This window comes from Euprymna scolopes, chromosome 26, assembly GCF_053919585.1.
Source record: "Euprymna scolopes isolate OS-2025 chromosome 26, ASM5391958v1, whole genome shotgun sequence".
NCBI classification, from domain to species: Eukaryota; Metazoa; Mollusca; class Cephalopoda; order Sepiida; family Sepiolidae; genus Euprymna; species Euprymna scolopes.
In genome coordinates this window covers 13636261-13657974 of record NC_136507.1, presented here as the reverse complement: position 1 = coordinate 13657974, position 21714 = coordinate 13636261, and the positions used below count along the sequence as shown (strand labels likewise).

The 21714-nt window shown below is 30.8% G+C and overlaps 1 protein-coding gene across 1 annotated transcript in view; it reads right to left on the bottom strand.

Annotated features, from left to right (window-relative positions):
* Positions 1-21714, bottom strand: part of LOC145247921 (dynamin-1-like) — a 372083-nt gene that overhangs the window by 51323 nt on the left and 299046 nt on the right.

The following is a 21714-nucleotide window of genomic DNA, read 5'->3' as shown; positions in this document are numbered from 1 at the left end:
ACAAAACTTGATTCTCAAAATGAAAAAAAATCAAATATCCAAAAAAGTAAAGAAACTGATACATATTAAAAAGATTGCTTGAATAAGTTCCTTAGAAGTAAATGGCAAACTCCATCAAATAATTAAGAAATTAACAAAAAGAATCCTTATATAAAGGCTGGTAAAGCTAAAATACTTTCAATATCAGGAGACTTTAAATTGGATTTGTTTAAGCATGCTTTGAATTTTTTTCAGAAACATGTATAAGATTTCTTTTGCTCCAAAACTGATATTAAAATCATAGTATGATAAAACTTTGATTTGTCATTTTACTTCTAGTTCTATTGCAAGTTTGGAAAACTAATTTAAATATTGAGCTTCATTTCGCTATGGAAATTGATTCTCTTGAGAATCAATCTAAAACTATATAAAAGAACCGTTATTTTATGTTATTATTAGATTAAATTTATAATGAGATAGATTCATAAATACAAGAATGATTGGACCTTAAAGACCTCATATTTCGAATGGATATATAAAAAAAATTATCTAGAAAAATAAAATGATTATATTCTTAAAAGAAAATAAAAATAAAATAATTGCATTTAAAAATTATATCAGACAAATATTAGCCATTATTGAGAAGACATTGACAGAGTTATAATCCAAAGTTTTCCATATCGTCTTTAGTGAAATTGTGCTAATTTCCTGATTCTTTTCTTCAAATTCTCCAGAGTTTAAAAACTTGTTACTCTCAAAAAAGAAAAAAAAAAAAAAAAAAAAAAAATCATGAGTTTAAATCTGGTGTGTTTAGTGGTCACCTGATGTCTCCCATCAAGGGGGAAAAAAAATATATCCCAAAAACATGCCTTAAAATTTCATAAACATTGAAAAATGAAATAAACAAATTTGGAAATGAGCATAACTTTTTATAATTGAATCAATTGTACTTGAGGCACCAGGAATTAAAAAAAAAAAATAATGTATTTTGCTTTGAAAATGATTTTTTTTTTTTTTTTTTTTTTTTACTGATCCTAATAGTTGATCATGAAATGAAAATAGAGCCTAGACTGTTGAGTGGGATCTCTTTACAGTCACCAGTATCCACTGAAAATGTGGCATATCGTTCTTTCATCGGGCTCTCTTCAGGAGACAATCATTTAACGTAAGTTTATAATTTGTATGCTCAACAATTCTCCGCCATTTACTTTGTTCCTATAGAGGCTAGATATGATACAAAGTCAGTTTGATGTGGATGAAATCCAGCTCCCAAATGGATCATTATGCAACAGACAAAAATAAAAGTCCCCGGTCCTGTCGGGAAGTATTATTCCACCTTTAACTGAAAACAAAACAGATACTATACTTCGAATTATTTATTTGTTAAACAAATATGAAAACAATTCAATAAACTAAGCCAAGCAACTCAAAAAAAAAATGTGCAGGGTGGGAATTGGAGAGAAGAGTCATCCTCTTCACTGGACTATTTGTAAAATGTTGAATATCGAATGTAGCAGTGAGTCTTTGGAACATATCAGAAACAACAGTTGGAAGTAAGTCATACACCATCCACTATGATTATGCAATTCCTACAGTGTATGGTACCAGACAGAACAAAAAGCCATCTTCAAAGTGCCCCCAATGTTTAAAAAGAGTTGAGAGGGGAAAAATAACGAAATACCAAGGGTTTATGTACAACATGAAAAGAAACTGGAATCTTAGGAAGATTTCCATTCCAGTAATTATATGAGCAACCAGACTCATGAAAAAAAAATTTTTTAAACCTCTCTGGCAAATATACTCTTTGAACAAAATGCAATACAGAGTGAAACGATAAAATTGCCATATAAAAGACAGCATGATTCCATTTCTGTTTGATGAAAACTGTTTTTGTTTTTTTGTTTTGTTTTTTATGCAGATCATCTACTAGTTGGGCAGTTGTGTACAAATCCTAAGGGCTATAAGAGCCTTCTATCATGTCTGAAAGTGACAATGTCCAACAAGCGAGATCGGAAATGCACTGCTGTACAACATGCTCTCTACCAATCAAGTTATAACAACAGGACCATTGCCAGCACCCTCAAAATGCAAATCTGGATGGTTCAATGTTTGAGGTTACAACTCAATGCATCGGATGAACCACGGTTATAGTCTCTGGCATGGTTTCAAGTGAAGACCACATCATGCTACCTCACATCTTCTAAGTTAGCTTGAAAGTCAACACAAAATTCAAGATTCAAAGTTACAAGCCAACAGGACCATTGCCAGCACCCTCAAAATGCATCACTGGATTGCTACAAATAACAAGGAGGTGTCCAGAGTGATGAAAGCAAAGTTTCCAGTCACTGTTATGGTCTTTGATGTGGTTTCAGATCCTGGGTGTGGCAGCAGGACTTAGCGCTGGCCCATAAGTTCAAAAAGGCTTGGCTTCAGAAGTGCTACGACTTTGTACCCTTCTCTCACTGACTCCTCCGCCTTCCTTGACCTCAACCCGCTGGATGCTTTCATTTCGTCATACATCAAGAACATCAACATTACCTCCCACAATACCAAAGCTAGCCTGATCGCCGACATCCACCAAGTATTCACTGAGCTTCCACCGGTGCTTGTTTTTGATCCGTATTTTGATCCGTATCGAGGCAGTGATTGAGGCTGAAGGCGGATACATTGATTAGATGTCAGCTCTACTACATAATCAAGTTACCTGAACTGATTTTTTCAATAAAAGTTTTAAAATAAAGCTGTAGTGTTGTTTTCCTTAGGGCAAGAACTTTAGTGTTCCATCCGTGCACTAAAATGGATGATTAAAATCTTTAAAAGATATCTTGGTTGGAATGTACAAGACAGTGGGTGGATGTCATCTGGAAGGAAACCCATCCCCAGCAAAAACTAAATTATAGAAAGAAATAAAAGTACAGTTCCTTTCTGTCATACACCATTTGCTGATAACTTCCATTTCAGCAATCAATTTACTTAAAACACCTTCAATCGTAATTTAAACATAAAAAAAGATTTTTTTTAACTTTTGTAATTTTTATTAGTCACACACGTCATAAATAACCACGTTCTGCATATGTCAGTACATCACCCATGCATACATTTGAAAAGCCATATATTGGTACATCATTTGACAAGTTCAGCAGATATGAACAAACTAGTGTAATACCCATCCTGAAGACGGTTGGATGAATCTATTAAAAGGATTCATAAAAAAATGGAGCATAAAATTTACAAATCATACATATGATAATCTGCTCCAAATACTTTATGGACCATTAGGGGAGGGGGGGGCAACATTAAACAGAAGGATTGTGTTGTTCAATAATGTTTGTCTTAATGAAAATATGCTGCCTCAATATGTATGCATAGACATAAAGCACATTCATTGCAGCTCATATACCAGCCCTGAAAATTACTCAACAATGGCTTCTTGAAGAGAGATTTCATGTAAATTGGAAATATTTGAATTTGGATCGGGGGGGGGGGGCATGAACTATACTCCATTCTTTTGACATGGTCATACCATAAAAATCTGTTGTTTAAACATATCTCTATACTGGCTATTTATTCTCTCTCCCATGGCTAGATATGACACTAAGGTCGGAAAGAGAGATTGAAGAGTCAGCGCCTCAGAAGAGGAACACTGACCAACAAAAAACTGTATGGGCTGCCCTATTGGCATTCTCCAGTAGAGGCATCTCATGCGATTAGCAATAAACTAGCATCTTCTCAAGGAGAGGAGAAAAAGCCTGGGAGGGTGTATCTCCTAGAACTACACGGGACCAGCAATATACGGCTATCAACAAGGGAAAAACCATTTCAGAAACAGCCTGGCTTTAGTGGTCCCTATATTGTCCAGAGGTAATCTGCCTCTAAATCTATCCCATGGTTCCCTATATTGTCCAGATGTAATCTGCTTTTAAACCTATCCCATAGTTCCCTATACTGTCCACATTTAATCTGCCTCTAAACCTATCCTTACATTACCCATCCATTGCATTATTCTCATATTATTACTCCATGCAATACAAGTCCTCAACGCTGACTGGTCAGGTTTGACTTTTATACATCATCATGATGCATGCACATCTAATAGACTTTTTTTTTCAGTCAACAGTGGTAATGCTCTGCTAGTTAGTAATGGCATAAGTTCCCTGATCCAACTTCATCCACTCCTAACTTGCAATTTTCGCAATGTTTTAGACAAAATATGATAATTATACTTAATGTACTTTAATAAATTTTTAGTAATTTTTTTTTCAGAATTCAATTTTGAAGGCATTTTTTTTTAACGTATTAACAAGTTACCACTTATCGAGTCTCAAAAGCAAGTCAAGGATATGGGTTGATGAATTTGTCGGTTAGACATTGGGATAATGATTGATGAAACAAGAACAATTTTAAATAAAGAGTTCACTTCGAAATTCAGTATAGCTTCCAGAGTTAAAATATTTCAAATTTCAAAAAGGTCAGAAATTACATGTATAGAATCATTGTGAAAATAACAACCACAATGAGAATACTACTTAGTATGCAAAATAAAATGTTTCCACAAGAAATGTGAATCATTTTCAAAATTTTAATTTTTAAATTGATTATAAAAAAAAGGCATCATTAAATAAAGATTTTAAACGATTTTTGTAAGAATTTCATCCACTCATAATATAAAGAGCACTTTGTGTGTATGCCCATCAATCAGTCACAATTTTTGTAAATGCAAGAAATACATTGCAGAATTTATATTATTTTGATATCAAAATATCTTAACTTCTTTTAGAAATTAAAAATATTGTTAATACTAAATAAATTCCTAACAAAATAAAGTGAATGCCATGACCGGAAATCGAAACTGAAACCTCAATATCTTCAGTCTGATGTTCTATTAACTGAGTCATTTAGATTTTCTTCAAACATTACTATTAGGTCAGTGCAAAAACATTATAGTTTTCTCACATGTTACTTTTATATATGATTTCTGAATTGATTTATATAGCCATGTCATATCATCTTGAAGCACGTTTTATATATGATTTCTGAATTGATTTATATAGCCATGTCATATCATCTTGAAGCACGTTTTTCACCATAAAATCGTGTCATTCGTTACCATTCTCAATCTCTTCATTTTTTTGCAAGCTTTTCAACATCATGGACAAAATTAAAATCCGAAGGATTTTCTAGTTTAAACTAGGCTGAAAAGCTGCCAAGACAGCTTGTGATATCGATAATGCATTTGGCCCAGGAACCACTAAGGGACGTGTGGCACAACGGTGGTTCAAGAAATTTTGCGATGGTGACGAGAGCCTCGAAGATGAAAACGGTCGTGCTCGACCGATTGCGGTTGATAACGAACATTTGAAAACCTTAATTGAAGCTGATCCTCACAAAACCACACAAGAAGTTGCTGTTGAACTCTAGGTCGACCACTCAGCAGTCGTTCGCCATTTAAAGCAAATAGGGAAGTCAAAAAAAGTTGGATAAATGGGTGCCGCAAGACTTGAACGATAATCAATAAAAACCGTCATTTTAAGGTGTCTTCTACGCTCCTTCTGCACAACAAAAATTACCCATTTCTTGAGCATATTGTGACGTGTGATGAGAAGTGGATCCTCTATGACAACCAGCAACGTTCGGCATTGATTGGGAGCCAGAGAAGCTCCACAACACTTCCCAAAGTCAAAATTGCACCAAAAAAAGTTATGGTGACTGTTTGATCTGCGGTCAGTCTCATCCTTCAGCTTCTTGAATCTGGGCAAAATGATTACAACAGAGAAGTACTGCCGACAAATTGACAAAATGGACCAGAAGCTCCCACGTATGTGCCTGAGATTGGTCAATAGGAAAGGTCCAATTTTCCTCCATGATAACACTCGCCCGCAAGTTGTTCAACTGACCCTGCAGACGCTGAACAAATTGGACTACAAGATTGCCTCATCTGCCATATTCACTGGATCTCTCGCCCACTGATTATCACTTTCTCAAGCATCTTGACAACTTCCTGCACGAAAAATGCTCCAAAAGCTGAGATGATGCCGAATCAGCCTTCAATGATGTCCTCGGTTCCAGAACTCAGGATTTTTATTCAAATGGGATGAATAAACTCGTTTCTCGTTGACAAAAATGTGTCGATTCTAATGGTTCTTATTTCAATTAATAAAGTTTATTATGAAAGGAGTTGAAAGCAAAAGTTGAACGTAAAAAAATGACATTTTTGCACCAACCTAATATTACAAAATAATTATAGCTTTGGCATGACGTCACAGGTTTATGATATATTTCAAAGCATCTCTAAATGTATATTGTGTGCCAACATAGGTTTTCAATAATTTGTTCATATATTGTTTATATATAATTCTATGAATGTCTCTTATATTATAAGTGGATCCACCAGCCTAGGAAAATATGTGACCAGGAGAGCATATATTTGCTAATCTATTACATAATGATAAGTTGTTTTGTTTGGCCCAATTTCAAATCATTAAAGATACACTTATAACACTTACATATTCTGATTTTGTATGACCTTGAACAAGTTATATTACAAAACAGAAAATTAATACAATGCACATTCAGTTGAAATCACTGAGAATAAAATTAGTGACTGGAATCAGGAAGAAAACTTCTTTCATTCAATTAATTCAAGGGTAACATCTGTAAATAAATATATGTAAGAACTTTGTAAAAATGAACAACAATTTTTGCATGGGTTATCACCTCTTTATCAATTGTATGTTTGGAGTGAATGAATCATTATGCTAGGTGGCGCCGGAAATTCAAGGGAAACCAACTATAAATAACCATGTAAAAAAATGTTTCTTTTTAATATGTGTGAATATCAATTTTCGCATGAGTTATCTCCTCTTTACCAGTTGGATGTTTGGAGTGAATGAATGAGTCATGTTAGGTGACACTGGGAATTAATTTACCTTTTTGTGCAGATCTGTTGGCAAACAAAATTGAACAATCGTGTTTACAAGCTGTAATAGGGGAGGCAATAGTTAGTAAATTTTTTTTTTTTTTTAATAATGAATGGACGAAGATCAAAAAGACAAAAACGCTGGAGAATTCTGGATATAAAAATGTCTACCTTTGGATTTTGTTTAGTTTCAGCCAGTTTATCTAAGGGATGACTGTTAGTGCTGTATTTCTAAGCAGGTGCTAACTTACTAATAGCAAAGGTGGTCATTGTTCTTTTATGAATTGATGGTGAAAAGATAAATTTTTATTTAAGTCAATATAAAAACTAAGTTATTAAGAGTGTCCAAAAGCAGTCAGTAAGGGAAGGGAATAGGAAAAATGTCCATTAAAAATAAAGCAGTTAAAAAATAAAAGTAAATTTAATTTTTATATATGTATTACAAAAGATCAGAATAACATTGGTACCGTCAGTTTCAAATCAACAAGTCATGAAGAAATGATGATCATGCTTCACTGACAATGGCTGAAGAGAGTCAACAAGTCTCAATCACTTGTTGATTTGAAAGTGATGATACCAATGTTATTCTAATTTTTTGTAACACAAATATTATCGATAAAGTCCGGGAAGGGGGGGGGTCAACTTTTCACATATGTATATATGGTGTTAAAAATAAGTAAAATGAAAGAAAAAAATAAAAAACTGATGAAAGAAAAACATTTCCGTGCTGAAATAGAAAAGCTGGTCGATAGAACCAGAGATAATGGTCATTCCAAAAGCTTCATACAAGGTAAATGGTCGGCTACAAGAAAGAAAATCAACATATCAAAGCCCAGTGATAAGCAGCTCTTTTGTATTTATGCACTTCAGAGAAAAATGTGTGTATGTATATATATATATATATATATATATATATATATATACATACAGTGTACAACATCCATTGAAGTAATGAGAAAATGTACTAATTGTATGAAAGCAAGCGGTAAGTGGGAATATTAGTATACAGTGCAAGAAATTTTTAGATTTTTTTTTTAAAGCAAACAGCTTAGCAAATTCTAACATGCAAGCATAACGACTACAAGAAATTATTCAGAGCTTTATATATCATGTATGTATGTATGTATAGTATGCTACAAATGCATGTATTCATGTATGTTTGCATATTTATATGTATATTTTTACACAGCAGTTGTTCATGAATACAGGTTTGGTTGAATATGAGTGGAAAAGAAGAATGTAAATGTTTAACATTTTTCCTGCTTATATACAAGAAAAGGTTAGTATTAACTTTACCACATGGATAAATAAAAAGACAATTTTTTTTTTTTTTTCCCCATTTAATCTCATAAAAAATAGGAATGCGTAGGATTATCTCCCTTTTGTGGGGTGTTATCAATAAAGTTATCAACCCCCTTGTGTTCTGCTAGATTTGTTTAACCCTTGAGCAAACAAAAAGAAAAAAATAATTCTAATTTTTTTTTTTTTATGTAAATCACTTCAGACAAGGCATGAAACCACTTTATGTAAAGAGCTAAGAAGAAAAAAAAATACTTCAAGGTCAAAAACTAGACAATGTTAAGTGTTATATGCATAGATTCAAGCACAAAAAACATTAATTCTTTTCCCTTTGTCAGAAACATTGCTCATAGAATGTGGGGACTAAAGGACAAAATAAAGGAAGAGTTATAAGGTTATTGAAAGTAAACTCAAAATCAATTTGGAACCTGATTTTTCTTCTATCATGCCCTTATCCCTCTGTAACTTTCAGATGTCGAAAGGCTGTGACTGGGTCAATCATATCAAGGAAACAAAAAGCATGATGTATGTTATTGCATATTAGTATCGGGATACTAATTCTGAAACTAGTAGCGACTCAAAATTGTACTTGATGCAAGTATACTTGTGTATCCCCGTTTCGATCAATACAATTGGAATTTTCCTTTAGTGGTGACGAAAAATAACTGAAATTTACTGTATTTTTTTTTTTTAATGAAAAAGCATAATTTTTTTTTAATTCATGTTAAAATTGAGAACACAAAATGTTTCTCAGCGTTTTCACATTCAACAGTCAAAGGCAAGTGCATGTTGATAGCTAATTCAATTGTATAAATAATTGAATAAAACAGATCATGCAGAATTGAAACTCTGCAAAGCTGGTTCTATAGGCATATGCATGCACGAATATGCATTACAATTTTTGGCGCGCCACAATTAGAAAAATGAATTGGTTATAATTGATGCCATTCAGGAAACAGTACATTTTATGGCTATAATATTGAAGCTGGACTCATTTTCTTTTGTAAATTTTAATTTTGTGTATTTTTTTGTAATGTTATTAGGTAGGATGAGAGTTTTTGAACTCAAATTGTCTGCAGACAGATGTGAGGTCAAATTTTTTAATATAAAAAAAAATCTAAAAAAAAAAATATATATTTTCAGAGAAAGTTGTGATCAGAAATCACTTACAGCAAGTTGATGTTGGATGCTATAAACAAAATTATTTAACAGATTCAGATGATGTTGAGAGAGAAAAGAAAAACTGACAGTCATAGAGAGTCAGATCCTTTGGATCTTTTTGTTAATTTTTAACTGAATTTAGCTAAAAAAAGAAAAATAATAAAAGCGTTTTGGTCATTTATATAAAAGGAAGCAACTATGTTCCAACAAGAAAAGAGGAAATGGATTATTTCCCTTACAAGCAACAAAATTTGTGTTTCTGAATTTTTGAGATGAGAATCGATTTTTTGTATCATTTAGATTCTTTAGACTCCTGTTCTCATCTAAAGTGTTGTTTTCACAGTTCAGTCAATGTAACCTGTGACCTTGTTTAAGGTGTATTTTGTTGAACTCCTGAATCTTTCTGTCCAACTCTGGAATCTGCAAAGAATTTCGAATGGAATCCTTTATTTAATCCACAGCGGGCAGCATGCTTTCATTACGTTAGCCATGACTGGGTAAAAGTCCCAAGTAATTCGCAATTGCATTTTTGAGTGTTGCTCACATTGAGGATTGAACTTTCCACCTCCAGAAGAGTGTTACATATGGCTGAATTTTACTAAGTATTTTAACCACTATTCTACAGGTCCTCGCAAGGATTGCATTCAAAATTCTGTGCGGATTCTCAAATTTGACAAAGATTCCAGAGTTGAAGATGTACTTGAACAAGGTCAAAGATTACATTGATCAAAACTTATGAAAATGACACTCAAGATGAAAACAGTAGTCCCAAGTACCCAAATAATATGAAATTTGGGCTTTATCTTATTACATTGTGACATTGTTAAGAATTTAATATATTGCTTATATATATAAATGTGCTTATTGAATTACTTCCTAATTGTATTTTCATCAGATAGGTGACATATTGATCCACATTTTATTGTACAGGAGAAGGAAAAACCTCATAAAAACAATGTATTCCTCCTTGTCACTCATTTAACCAAACTTATATTTATGTTCTTCCCTGAACAAGAGAAGAGAAAGCCAGAAAGAAAGAGAAACAGAAAGAGATAGTGCAGTTTAAATATATATATATACATATTATATATATATTATACAGAAGAAAATACCTATTTTCTGAAGAGAATAGGGCAAAGGTGGGACGTCTCGACAATATTCCGGATTCGGCATCACGTAGTTTCAAGTTGTCCACGGGAAGCATATATTTCTTTTCTTTCTCCTACAAAGGAAGGGAGAAATGTCCCAGGCAAGGAAGAAGACATTTTGGTCTCACAACAGAAGGATGAAGAACAAGAGAGGATCAAACAAAAGGAGCCTTTTTTTTTTTCTTTTTTTTTTTTAATGAAAAAATGCTTTTTAGAGAAAAATAGATTTTGTTTATTTTGCTGAATCCAGTTCAGTGAAGACCTTTAGCAAAATGCATGATTCAGGTTATTGATACAATGGTGACTGGGTCAAAAAATAAAGAGTATAAATACCTATGTAATAATAATAATACGTTAAGGAATTTCATGTCCATGTGTTTGATATGATCTCCATACACATTTGTAATACGAGATTGCGTGATCGGCAAAGACATCAATTGGTGATTAATCTGATGATACTAAAGTAAACGATTTAAACTTTATCCACAAAAAAAAAAAAAAAATTCATTTTAAAATAAATTGTTCCAAAATCAGATGATTAATCTGAAGTGGTTAAAAATAAAAAAAAAAATTCAACTTTATATTTCTTTAAAAGACAATTATTTTCACGATAAGGAGAAAAAGTAATTTTCTCTTATAGCATTGACTGATAGAAATTTATTATTTCAAATTATCTAAATCGATAGTATGAATATCTAGATTGATGGTGAAAGCACCATGGAACTTCCACAGGATCCCACGATTAAAGTTAATTTTAATGTTTCTGAGAATACAATTAAAAACATTTGGCACTTGTGCATTTTGAACAGTTTTTGTTTGAATTTTTGAAAACCACCTTTCAGAACAAGGGAAATAAATCGAAAAGCCCCTATGAAAAAAAATGTTAAAATTTTGCATATCTAAAAAACAAAACAGATATACTAATATAATAGCAAAAAATAAAACATTATCTCAACGTTTATCGAATTAAAACAAACTCAAAATTCTGAAAGTGTCTTATTAGAAAAAATTTTATTTTTGTAAACAAAGGTTTCCATTTAAAAAAAAAAAATGTTGCACTTTTCATTTTATTTGAGAATCTTAATTTTATTTCAATTTAATTAGTGTTAAATAACGTTTTATTTTGTGTTTTAACTCTAGTGTATTTTTGTTTTTACCTAAAAGTTATGAAAACTGACATTTTCAGAAAGGCTCTCCTTGATTTGTCTCCCCCTATTCTGAAAGGACTTCTTCAAAAATGAAAATTGTCCAAAATAATCAAAATGCACAAGTGCCAGACATTTTTTTCTAAAATTAGGTTTTACACTGAATCCAAAAGATGTTAAATTTTATATTAGGCATTTTACAATAAAAATTTAAAAAAAAAAACATTGTTTTTACTTTATAACTTTAAAATTTTAAATTAAAATGTCATAAAAATGGGATGAGATTCAGATATTGAAGAAGATAACGTGATCTATTACATTTGACCTGTATACAAGTCAGCTATAATCTTCTAATTTTAGTCAGAAATTGATTTGTATTGATACCTTTGAATGCCAAACAGCATCCACCCCTCTTTATTATTGCACAAAAATTCTTCGTGTCGAGTTTGGTCTAACAGACATCGATGACCATGGCTCTTCATTCTCCCCTGTTCTTAGTCTTTCTCATGAGCTCATTGTTGGTGCCCTATTTGTTACAAATTTGTTTAAACTGCCTGTGAATTTTGTGCATTTTTTTCTCTGCTCTTGTGTCTGCATATTTTGCCACTCCCTAAGTTTCACTAGTCAATCAGCCCTGATTATATGATCGAAAAATTTGAGCTGTCTTTCTCTGATGGTATTGTAATCCGTAATCTCCCACCATTATGCACAAATAGAAAAGGATTTTAGAGCTTTTAGATTATCTATTTGTAATTAATTTCGACAAGAATTCAAGTTTATAGTTCTTCCGACTTGATGCGCAATCACGCAAAGATTGTGTCTATAAAAATTTTACCTCGGTTAAGGAAATAACTTAAGAAACCTGACCAGGGATAAACTTGGGAGTCAATTTCTAAAAGATGTACATGCCAACATGTAAAGAAAATGTTAAAAATGATGACGAGGATTAAAAATAAATATTAAAGTATTTTTCTTTTTGGTGATTAAACCAAAGAAAAGTATTTTTTAATCAGATCATTAGTGTATTACTGAATTTAAGAATCCAAGACCAAATTATTTGGGGCCCTATGCCGGTAGGCAAAGATTGTCAACTAGTATAAATTTTGAAAGTGTTTCATTAAGTGCATGTCAGGACGACCTAGCAGCAAACGAAAATGTTCACTTAGCCTGATTGATGCAAAAGTTTAAAAAGTCAGTTCCCTAGACAGCGTGCCCTAGATGTAGGCGCTGATTACATTAGAGATGATCACATGTTTGTGAGTTTTCAGAAATTCATATTGGGGAAGCTGAGAGACAAGATACGGTCATACAATGTAAGGATCTAAAATGAACCTCTTCGAAACTGTCCATTCACCGAACAAGTTTAAATCAAGAGAATTATGTCCAAAGTTAATTTTAGCTTTGATTTTATAAGGAAGAAATTTTCCATCTCTCTCCCTTTGTGAATGAATCTATCACCAATAAAACTTTAATATTGCCAACAAGTCTCCTTGTTTCTTAATGTACAAATTTTAATTGTCTCTAGTTAACAGACTATCAACAGCCACTAGCCATTACAATATAGATTCATGGCCACATGGGAAAGCAATGATCAAAGAATGAAGACCAAACCATATGTAAAAAGGACTTTTAATTAAATTGGTTCTTGATCGCTCACGAGTGATAACACACAACACAAGTGCAGCGAGTATGCGTTTCCCTTGTTTGAAGTTTTTGATTATTGAAAGTATTACAATGATAAGACCGATAAATTTACATAATGGCATTTGTATATTGACAAACAAGTTTAAAACTAGCATTGACAAAAGTGATGTCATCATGGAACAAATATTGGATGATTTTATATATATACACTCCTATAAATTTTTTTTGTGTGTGTGTTGGTATTCATATTAAAATCCCTTCTATTTATTTATAAAGAAAAGACAACTTTGTTATATAAGGACATAGAATTGCATTCATCTGCAAAAGATCAAGCTAATTTGCATATTCTTTTAAACATTTACTTTAATTCCTGATTAGTTTTTTTCAGTTTTCTTACAGGATGATCATCTTTAATTTACTATTACGTGTAATTATATTTTTGCAGATATTCTACATGATTTATACTTGCGTAATATTTACGAAAAAATTTATAGTAAACACAAAATTCTTTCTATATGTATGCGTGTATATATTTGTTTAAAAAATTTTGCCTACCAAACTCATGTCAGTTTTTGGTCTACAGACATGAAACTTAATATATAGGGTATTTGAACCCGTGCAAAACTTTATATTTGGCTTTTAGCTTGGAAAAATCTTTGCAAAAGTATGAAAATTATAAAAATGGAATTTGCCAGGTGAAGATCGAACGATGACATTACAAATATGCATGTGTAACGTAATAGCTATTGGTTCATGTTTTAATTTTTAGCCTTGCAGCAAACATTTCTTCATAGCTGAGACGTTAACATCAAAGGAAAAAGTAAATCGTAAGCTAAACGTTTTTTGTTTCGATGCTCGGTGGTGACGCACGAGTCATTTTTAAAAAAAACTTTTTAAATCATTACTATATATTGGGTCCAATATAATATAATAATAGATACAAAATCTGCATTAATCAAAATATCATATTTAAGCGTATTTTACGACCGGACAATGCCGGGCGGCCAACTAGTATATATATATAGTATATATTTTATATATGCGTATATATTTTTGTTTAGAAAAAATGCCTACCAAACTCCTCTTTCAGTTTTTAGTCTACAAACATGAAACTTAATATACAGGGTATTCGAATCTATGCGAAACTTCATATTTGGGTTTTAGCTGGGGAAAATCGATAAAAATGTGTGAAAATTAAAAATATGGAATTTACCAGGTGAAGGTCTAACAAAGACATTACGAATATGCATGCGTAACATAATAACTATTAGTACATGTTCGATTTTTAGCCTTACATCAAACATGTCTTCATAGCTCCAGCATTAACCTCTAAGGAAAAAGTAAATCGTAAGCTAAACGTTTTTTGTTTCGATGCTCGGTGGTGACGCACGAGTCATTTTTTAAAAACTTTTTAAATCATTGCTATATATTAGGTCCAGTATAATATAATAATAGATACGAAATCTGCATTAATCAAAATATCATATTTAAGCGTATTTTATGACTGGGCAATGCCGGGTGACCTGCTAGTATATATCAAAAACATCATCGGATGCTGGCATATGTTGGACAGCTTTAAGAAACTGACTCTCAAATTAACCTATATCTGGCCATGTTTTTATTTATCTTTCCGGTTCATTTTTATCATCATATATTTTCCTTGGCTTTCTGCCTTACATGTACTACATTTACTCACCCAAAAAGCTTAATTCATTCTTCCAGTGTGGTCATACTAGTAGTACACTCTTCTGCACACGTCTCCATATATTGTTCAAATTTAATCTCTCTCCAAGGTCATCAGATCTAAGCCTGTCTTTAAGACTAACATTACATATCCATCGCATCATTCATATATCATTTTCTCTCCATGCAACACATATTATCCTGAGCCCTTATTGGCCAGGTTTCACGTTTATATATTGTAGACTTGATATAGGATTTTAAGATCTTCATAAAAATTCAAACTTGAAAACTTTAATAAAAGGGAATGTTTAGGAAATTTTTGCTTACAATCAAATTGTGTTTCAGTCTTTTTTCTTTTTCGCATGGTCCAAATCTGAGGATTTTTTAATTTTTAATTGATTTATTATTTCAACATCTTTAGGTTGACCTTTAACGTGTTATAAATCATAAAGATTCAACTTGAAACTTATATGAACAAAGTTGCACTTCCATGTTATTTTTGTATGTTGTTCCAAGCAAAGGGGACATTTAGTCTGATTCAATCGCTTAATTTTATAATTTCCTTCACTACAAGGTATTACATTTGTATGTATTTTTCACTTATGTAGAGCTTGTATTTTAAATATGCAATGAAAATTTGCTTTTGGACCGAAGACAAATCTTTGAATTTCCAACAACCTTTTTTTTTTTTTTTTTTTTTTTTAAATTAAGTGACTACTTTAGCTACAATTCTCTGCTTACATTAAAAGATTTTAGATGGAATAAAAATAAAATTTATGTTATAACCACTCTAAAATTCTTTATCCGTCTACTTGCCACACTTAAATGTGAAATGACATTTTCATAACTGAAGAAATAGATTAAATGGATATCATATTTTTAGTTAATTTAATCAGAACTTTTTTATCAAATCTTTTTGATTAGAATTTTTTCAGTACTTCAGCAGTTTATAGACTATACTTAAATAATGTTATTTAAAAATCCATTCTTAACATCCAACTTATTAAATATTTCATACTTTCACCTAAAAATTTAATAATCAAAAGATACAGTAAAAATCGAACTTGAAAATCCTATCTAAAAAAATATCACTGTTTGTAAATTGCAGAAGTACCTTTGTTTTTTTGTTTGTTTGTTTTTTTTTGGGGGGGGGTCATACTTATTTTGTATTGAAAGAAAAAAAAAAATGGATTTTTGTAATGTCTTTCAGTCAAATTGTAGAATTGATTTGCCAAATTTAGTAATTGGCAGAAAAGAATGAAGACATGTCAATCAGAAGAAGCTTTAAATGCATTCAGAAGGAAATAGGAAAAAATAAAAATAAAACAGCCGCATTGAATTGCAGGCAATTTTCACAAGCAAAATAGTTAGGAAAAGAAAGAAAGGCAAAAAAATAACAGAGCAAACAAATAATGGAAAGATTTTCAAAAAGTAAAGAGGAAAGGCAACGGATAGATATAACATTTGCAATTAGATTTACTTGTTTATTAAAACATGTTTCAATGTGATATATATATATATATATATATATATATATGTATATATGTGTGTGTGTGTGTGTGTGTGTGTGTTAAAACGGATGATATGCTGACCGGTTGAAATCCAATTAGAAAATTCAATAACTACAGTATTTTACAATAAAAGTTTTTACATATAAAGCAAAAGGCATACCAAAACATATGTATTTATATATATTAAATCTATAATCGCTGGCCAGTGGATAGTCAGAGCAGATCACAATGGCTCAAGACTTTGTTGCAGTCCTCAGCTTGCACTAGGACCAAGTGTGTGAGAATTTTATATATAGTAGATAAATCTTTAAAAGTGGAGAGACTGTATTCGGTAGCAATTTTAAAAAAAAATGCAAGAAACAAAAAAAAAGGAAAAAACAAAAAAGGAGGTGGAAAAAAACGGAAAAATATAAAGAGGACATTTCCTTAATTATCTATGAAAAATACTTTTTCCACACTCTTCTACTCTTGTAACAAATAAAATATATAACTGTAAATGAATAACAGTTTCAGCAGATAAGTTCACTTTATTCCTACTTTTTGAAATAAAAATTGCACTGAAAGTATAAATTAGATCACATCGATTGACTAAAACATTAAATAAAAAAACTTTGAAAAATAAATTTTAAAAAATATATTTTTTAAATCAAGACTTCTTTTTTGTTAATAAATTTTTCTTCAAATTTTTTCTTGCTTAGAATAAAAGATCCTAATTAGAAACAAGAATTGATTAAGAAACCAGAAGTAAGAAAAAAAAATTAAATTTTCAAAAATAAAAAAAGTTTAAATTGTTTAAAGAATACTGTACATCACTTTATTTCCAGTAATATATATATATATATATACTAAATTTAGTTACAAAATATTTCTTTACAGCAAATATCAGAAAAAAAATTAATATAATCATATCTACATTTTTTAAATTGGATTTTTGACAGCTTGTTATTTCCAATATAGAAAAAAAAATGTGAAAACAAATAATCAAAAATAACTTACCACAAACAAGTTTCTTTACCTATCGACCAGCCTAATCTTTTGGTAAACTCATTGCAAGTAGTAAAAACTTGAGGTCGTAGAACTCAAAAGTAAATAATTAAAAAATACAGCCAATAAAACTAAACAGATCTTTTGAAAATTCAATTTTGAACCGATTGGTGACAGTTACTAGATATATTTTTCTTGGATTTGTTCTATGACCTTAAGGTTTCACTTCAAATGATATCCGGCAACATTTTAAAGATGACAGTCTTGCAAAACCACTTTAAAATATTAAAAAAAAAAAAAAAAAAAAAAAAAAAACAATAATAATCTATAAGCAGGTAGGTAGAAGAGTAACTGTTCTTGTTTGTAGTTAACTATTTGTTTTGTGTTTTTTTTTTTCTGCCCCAATTTTCATTCTTTGGAAATTGTTAATCACGGGATATTTAAATAATTTTAGTTTCTCCTAATTTTATTTTAAATTCCAGTAAACTTTATTATTAACAACATAAATTATTTAAAATGAATGACAGCTGAGAAATTAGTAAAAGAAAAAAATTTTTATTTTGGTTGACCTACTCATAAAAAATTTAACATTTAATAGATGGTATAGGCATTGTAAGTTACCATAATTATTGGTTATATAAATAAAAAAGCTCACAAGTTAAAATTATTTGGAGTTCTCTCCTTTGTTTCCAGGCTGTTTTCAAGATAGTGTCATTATTTGCAATCTGGACAAATTTTTTTTTTTTTTTATAAGAAACTAAGCTACCAGACCACTTATTTCTTTACTCACACCTCATAAGCATGGTAACTTAAAATGCTTATAACTTTTATTTTTAACACAAATATGTCACAAATAAGCAAAGCAAAACAAATTATTTTGGACTAATTATTGAGAATAAAACTGTATCAACGTTTTTTTGTTTTTTTTAGATAGATTAAAATGCTCAACATTTTGGAATTAGAATTCAAGTTAGTATTATGTACTAAAAGGAAATAAAAACAGTTTTTTGTACTTATCCAGAATTGCCCCTATATTAAAAAACAAAAATACACAAAAAAAATTCATATGATGTACATACCTGTGACAAAGAAAATATTGCATTCCAAAAACTATCAAGTAGTCTTACTTTTGTTAAAATCACTTTTAAACAAGCTTGAGGTTTTGAATGTCCACTTTCTAAAAGCTTACAAGTTTGAATTATTTGGGGTTCTCTTTTCTTTTCAGGCTATTTGCTTAGCTACAAAATCTGATTTCAGTATAAGAAGACTACAGCAACACAGGGAACTGGGCATTGAAGTAATGTGATTTACAAACGAAAATGGACAAACAAAAGGAGGTCTTGTAGACCCGGTTCTCTACATTGCTTCTTGTACTCCTCCATATTCGTTTACCAGCAATGCTTTAAGCAAACGACCTTTTCCTTTAAATGTACTTAATTTATGTAATTGTTTGTGTACAATATTTTCTCTGCATCATGAGTACGTACATCATATCTATTTTTTTTTTAATACAGGAGGAATTTTGGACAAATACCAACTTTAATACGCTATACTACCAAATATGGTGTCACCTAAGAAATATGCAAATAATACTAGCTAGCACTCATTTAAAAAGTGAGTTTCTACAGATTTCATACGTAATACAAAATAGATTTTAACTCCAAAATGGTCAGCATATATATATATATATATATATATATATATATATATATATATATATATATATATCTCCTACGTGCAATTTTAGACGCCTTTGATTTTAAGGTTTACACACGAAATTTTATATAATAGATTTATTAATAGTTTGATACGCTATGGAATTATCTCCCTTTTTCACACAACACAAGGGAGGTAATAAAGAATTTATTTTAAAAGTTATTTCCCCTGAAAATAATTACATAAAACAGCAAAATAGGTCAAGGACATACACATATTTGTGTTAGAAAATCGATAAAATAAAATCTATAACGTTTGGTTTTCTCATGTGACTGCTTCAACACTATTGAACGAAGATTTGCAATCTCGACGAATTCATTTTTATTATCAAATTATGATAAAACTGAATTTTGAATTTTATTGAATTATAATTCATTAAATGTTTTTCTACATAAACATTGTTTATGTATGAAAAAAAAATTGGATAATTTCATTTTGCTTTTGTTTTTTAATAAAGTAAAAAACAATACTTATTCTGTATTTTTAGTAGAGGTCATTATTTCTTTGAAAGAAAAAACGAGTTTTAAATAAATTTAAAATGCTTAAAAATCAAAACAAATGCAAAATATGTTTGGTAAACGTTACTCTTGTCAATATGAATTATTTTAAAAGAAAATAAAGTTTAAAAAATTAATTTTTAAAAATATTTTGTTTTACCGTGGCTAAAGATGGCTACTATGCTCAGAACAGCTGTTTACAGTAACTAAAATATGCTTACAAATCTATTAAACATTTTTAACGCGAATAGGTCAGAAACGAGTAGGTAAACTAAAATTATTTTTGACTAATTTCCCAACTGTATTTCCTCTTAAACATTTTGTCGCTAGTAGTAATGATTACCACAAAATGTTCTAAAACTAGCGTTTATAACGACTTAAAAATAAAATATGACATAATCAGATTGACAAACCAGTTCCCTGTAGATCACTGAAGTGATGTTGACCCTGGTCAGTACTAAATGGCTAACCATTTGGGAATAGCGAGTGCTGTATGTGCTCTCTGCTAATCTCGGCATTGTTTCTGGCTGTCCTAGACTTCTTCCTGCCTCAGGAATCACAGTGTCTATTCAGGAGAGATGTGGTTGGAGATTGCATAACTTGTACTTCACAATTACATGCACAACTACGCTTGGTACAGGGGGTATCCATTGTCTCTCAAGGTAGAATGGTAAAAATAAACTACGATTTTGAAATTTTGACTTCACAAACTTTGAAGACATAAAAATATGCAATATATGTTTATATATATATATAATTTTATTCAATTTAGGTAAACAAAATTACAATTTGTCCCAACAATAAATTTACTGTTTCAATCTAATGAGATTTCATCAAGCGACAGAGGTCCCTGGTCTTCATTGAGGTCAGTCTTTAAACCATTTAATTAAAAGGCTGATCTCCATGAAAACTGGAGGCATCTAGCCTGATTAAATCTTTTTAGACTAAAACAGTAGATTTATTGAATAAAATAATATCCTGCTCCTTTTATTGAGCATTATCAATAACCTCATTAAATTCAATGGTTTTTACTTTTTAATATTTTGAATCTGGAATACACAAGCAATTTTGTCTGTATGTGTGTGAAAAGTCTCTACCAGACTCCTCTCTGAATATTTGGTCTACAGAGTTGAAATTTGATATATATAGAGTAATTGGATCTGTAGTACACCTTCAATTTTGTTTTTAACTGGCAAAAATTGCTACTAAGGGATCAAAATTTAAAAAAATAAATAAACAGTTCACCTTAGGAGGGTTACTCAAATAAAACATTCTTGCTGCTGTTATATCTGCACATGTAAAATTAAACATTCAAAAGGTCAAAGTTCTTTAATCTAACCTTTCGTATCTATCTGTTGGTACGATAATGATGCTGGATAGATAAATAACAACTAAGGCTGGAGTGCTAAACATTCTGGTTTCAATTCTAGCGGATAGTACCCACGTCATATTTTTATAACTTTTGAAATCATTACTATATATTGGATAATAAGCAATAGAGAATTGGTTCTTTATAAAAAAAAAAAACATACTGCACGAATTAAATTATAATATGCATATTTTATGACCGGGCAACACTGGGTGATCTAGTTCAATAAAATTTTATTTACAAAAATAAAAATACATGATAATGATGAAAAGTGAACTTACAAATGTCTAAAAAGAAAAATAATGAATCAAATAAGATGCTAACCAGACAAATTAATAAGACCCTCTTAATCCTTTGCTAAGAGTCAAACTGCTCACCGTTTTTCAGATCAACCAGTGCCATGCACCCATCCGCTACTGAACTCCATGCAATAATAATCTTTTACAACCGCATCTTATCTTCACTTTAAACTGATGTTTAAAGCAAACAATTAGATCCCAATCTGAAACCAATTCAACCACATGAAACTCATCAAAACGTGCAACTCTCGTCACTAGTCTCGCTATACCTAGGGCAGCTGGAAAAACTGATCTAACCATTTCAGCCGCTGTCTGAAAGAATTCGAAATGGTACTCGCCACTAATTTCTGATATTTTTTTTTT